Below are 5,000 nucleotides of genomic sequence, written 5' to 3'. Positions count from 1 at the left end.
ACATATCAATGGGCACTAGAACAGTCTGCAGCACCCGGCCTCACCATACTAGAATCTGAAGTCAAACGTCTACTGTTAGTTGATGATCTGGTGCTTCTGTCCCCAACCAAGGAGGGCCTACAGCAGCACCTAGATATTCTGTACAGATTCTGTCAGACCTGGGCCCTGATGGTAAATCTCAATGTTTTCTAAAAAAGGTCCAGTTGCCAGGACCACAAATACAAATTCCATCTAGACACCATTGCCCTCGAGCACACAAAAAACTATGCATACCTGAACATCAGCACGACAGGTAACTTCCACAAAGCTCTTAACGATTTGAGAGACAAGGCAAGAATCGATCAATCAATTTTTTTTTATAAAGCCCTTACATCAGCTGATATCTTGAAGTGTTGTACAGAAACCCAGCCTAAAACCCCAAACAGCAAGCAATGCAGGTGTAGAAGCACGGTGGCTAGGAAAAACTGCCTAGAAAGACCAAAACCAAGGAAGAAACCTAGAGAGGAACCAGGCTTTGAGGGGTGGTCAGTCCTCTTCTGGCTGTGCCGGTTGGAGATTATAAACCTAGAGAGGAACCAGGCTATGAGGGGTGGCCAGTCCTCTTCTGGCTGTGCCGGGTGATTATAACAGAACATGGCCAAGATGTTCAAATATTCATAAATGAGCAGCATGGTCAGAATATAATAATCACAGTGGTTGTTGAGGGTGCAACAGGTCAGCACCTCAGGAGTAAATGTAATTTGGCTTTTCATAGCCAATCATTCAGAGTATCTCTACCGCACCTGCTGTCTCTCGAGAGTTGAAAACAGCAGGTCTGGGACAGGTAGTACATCAGGTGAACAGGTCAGGGTTCAATAGGCAGAACAGTTGAAACTGGAGCCAGCACGGCCAGGTGGACTGGGGACAGCAGTCCTCAGGCCAGGTAGTCCTGAGGCATGGTCATAGGGCTTAGGTCCTCCGAGAGAAAGAGAGAGAGAAAGAAAGAGAGAGAGCAAATTAGAGAGAGCAAATTAGAGAGAGCAAACTTAAATTCACACAGGACACTGGACAAGACAGGAGAATTACTGCAGATATAACAGTCTGACCCCCGACATATAAACTACTGCAGGGTAAAGAAGGGCATTCTATGCCATCAAAAGGAACATAAAATTCAACACACCAATTAGAATCTGGCTAGAAATACTTGAATCAGTCATAAAACCCATTGCCCTTTATGGTTGTGAGGTCTGGGGTCCGCTCACCAACCAAGAATTCACAAAATGGGGCAAACTCCATATTGAGACTCTGCATGCAGAATTCTGCAAAAAATATCCTCTGTGTACAACGTTAAAAACCAAATAATGCAGAACAGATTTAGGCCGATACCCACTAAGTATCATAATCAGAGAAAGAGCCGTTAAATTCTTTAACCACCTGAATGGAAGTGATTCCCAAACCTTCCATAACAAAGCCATCACCTACAGAGGGATTAAACTAGAGAAGAGTCCCCTAAGTAAGCTAGTCCTGGGGCTCTGTTCACAAACACAAACAGACCCCACAGAGCCTAGGGACAGCAACACAATTAGACCAAACCAAATCATGAGAAAAAAAAAAAAATATTTTATACGTTGGACAAAAAAAACTGAGCAAACTAGAATGCTGTTTGGCAGAGAGACACTGACCACTGTATCTGACCCAAACTTAAGGAAAGCTTTGACTATGTACAGACTCAGTGAGCATAGCCTTGCTATTGAGAAAGGCCATAGGCAGACCTGGCTCTCAAGAGAAGACAGGCTATGTGCTCACTGCCATCAAAATGAGATGGAAACTGAGCTGCACTTCATAACCTCCTCCCAAATGTATGACCATATTAGAGACACATATTTCCCTCAGATTACAAAGATCCACAAAAAAAGAGAGAGAACTCTGAGGGAGGGAGGGAGGGAGGGAGGGAGGGAGGGAGGGAGGGAGGGAGGGAGGGAGGGAGGGAGGGAGGGAGGGAGGGAGGGAGGGAGGGAGGGGGGGACTCTACCTGACAAGACCCTTTCATTCTCTCCGACTCATGTTTCTCCCTCTCTGCTACTTGCATGGGAACAATGTCTGATTAGCTGGGCTGTCTCTCTATAGCAGTCAAATTGAACATTAGGTGTTTTTGTTTATATTTCATTTAGTTCAAAGAACATTAACTGACATTGAATTTTGTTTTGTTAGTGTGAAGCAGAGTACCATCATTATATATAGTACCATCATTAGTTATAGTACCATCATTAGATATAGTACCAGTAGTACCATCATTAGATATAGTACCATCATTAGATATAGTACCAGTAGTACCATCATTAGTTATAGTACCAGTAGTACCATCATTAGATATAGTACCAGTAGTACCATCATTAGATATTGTACCAGTATTACCATCATTAGATATAGTACCAGTAGTAGCATCATTAGATATAGTACCAGTAGTACCATCATTAGTTATAGTACCAGTAGTACCATCATTAGATATAGTACCAGTAGTACCATCATTAGTTATAGTACCATCATTATATATAGTACCATCATTAGATATTGTACCAGTAGTACCATCATTAGATATAGTACCAGTAGTACCATCATTAGATGTAGTACCAGTAGTACCATCATTAGATATAGTACCAGTAGTACCATCATTAGTTATAGTACCAGTAGTACCATCATTAGATATAGTACCAGTAGTACCATCACAATATATATTGTACCATCATTAGATGTAGTACCAGTAGTACCATCATTAGATATAGTACCAGTAGTACCATCATTAGTTACAGTACCAGTAGTACCATCATTAGTTATAGTACCAGTAGTACCATCATTAGATATAGTACCAGTAGTACCATCATTAGATATAGTACCATCATTAGATATAGTACCAGTAGTACCATCATTAGTTATAGTACCAGTAGTACCATCATTAGATATAGTACCAGTAGTACCATCATTAGATATTGTACCAGTATTACCATCATTAGATATAGTACCAGTAGTAGCATCATTAGATATAGTACCAGTAGTACCATCATTAGTTATAGTACCAGTAGTACCATCATTAGATATAGTACCAGTAGTACCATCATTAGTTATAGTACCATCATTATATATAGTACCATCATTAGATATTGTACCAGTAGTACCATCATTAGATATAGTACCAGTAGTACCATCATTAGATGTAGTACCAGTAGTACCATCATTAGATATAGTACCAGTAGTACCATCATTAGTTATAGTACCAGTAGTACCATCATTAGATATAGTACCAGTAGTACCATCACAATATATATTGTACCATCATTAGATGTAGTACCAGTAGTACCATCATTAGATATAGTACCAGTAGTACCATCATTAGTTACAGTACCAGTAGTACCATCATTAGTTATAGTACCAGTAGTACCATCATTAGATATAGTACCAGTAGTACCATCATTAGATATAGTACCATCATTAGATATAGTACCAGTAGTACCATCATTAGATATAGTACCAGTAGTACCATCATTAGATATAGTACCAGTAGTACCATCATTAGATATTGTACCAGTAGTACCATCATTAGATATAGTACCAGTAGTACCATCATTAGATATAGTACCAGTAGTACCATCATTAGATATAGTACCATCATTAGTTATAGTACCATCATTAGTTATAGTACCATCATTAGCTATTGTACCATCATTAGTTATAGTACCATCATTAGATATAGTACCAGTATTACCATCATTAGTTATAGTACCATCATTAGTTATAGTACCAGTAGTACCATCATTAGATATTGTACCAGTAGTACCATCATTAGATATAGTACCAGTAGTACCATCATTAGATGTAGTACCAGTAGTACCATCATTAGTTATAGTACCATCATTAGATATAGTACCGTCATTAGATATAGTACCAGTAGTACCATCATTAGATATAGTACCAGTAGTACCATCATTAGATATAGTACCAGTAGTACCATCATTATATATAGTACCAGTAGTACCATCATTAGATATAGTACCATCATTAGATTTAGTACCAGTAGTACCATCATTAGATGTAGTACCAGTAGTACCATCATTAGTTATAGTACCATCATTAGATATAGTACCGTCATTAGATATAGTACCAGTAGTACCATCATTAGATATAGTACCAGTAGTACCATCATTAGATATAGTACCAGTAGTACCATCATTAGATATAGTACCATCATTAGATGTAGTACCAGTAGTTCCATCATTAGATATAGTACCAGTAGTACCATCATTAGATGTAGTACCAGTAGTACAATCATTAGTTATAGTACCATCATTAGATATAGTACCGTCATTAGATATAGTACCAGTAGTACCATCATTAGATATAGTACCAGTAGTACCATCATTAGATATAGTACCAGTAGTACCATCATTAGATATAGTACCAGTAGTACCATCATTAGATATAGTACCAGTAGTACCATCATTAGATATAGTACCAGTAGTACCATCATTAGATTTAGTACCAGTAGTACCATCATTAGATATAGTACCGTCATTAGATATAGTACCAGTAGTACCATCATTAGATATAGTACCATCATTAGATATAGTACCAGTAGTACCATCATTAGATATAGTACCAGTAGTACCATCATTAGATATAGTACCAGTAGTACCATCATTAGATATAGTACCAGTAGTACCATCATTAGTTATAGTACCAGTAGTACCATCATTAGATATAGTACCAGTAGTTCCATCATTAGATATAGTACCAGTAGTACCATCATTAGATATAGTACCAGTAGTACCATCACAATATATATTGTACCATCATTAGTTATAGTACCATCATTAGTTATAGTACCATCATTAGATATAGTACCAGTAGTACCATCACAATATATATTGTACCATCATTAGTTATTGTACCATCATTAGTTATAGTACCATCATTAGATATAGTACCAGTAGTACCATCACAATATATATTGTACCATCATTAGTTAT

General features: G+C 37.8%; 1 protein-coding gene across 1 annotated transcript in view; it reads left to right on the top strand.

Annotated features, from left to right (window-relative positions):
• Positions 1 to 5,000, top strand: part of LOC135521691 (eyes absent homolog 1) — a 54,063-nt gene that overhangs the window by 48,151 nt on the left and 912 nt on the right. The window lies entirely within an intron of this gene.

This window comes from Oncorhynchus masou, chromosome 30 (genome assembly GCF_036934945.1).
Source record: "Oncorhynchus masou masou isolate Uvic2021 chromosome 30, UVic_Omas_1.1, whole genome shotgun sequence".
In the NCBI taxonomy this organism is placed as follows: Eukaryota; Metazoa; Chordata; class Actinopteri; order Salmoniformes; family Salmonidae; genus Oncorhynchus; species Oncorhynchus masou.
This window is presented reverse-complemented; position numbering and strand designations above follow the sequence as displayed.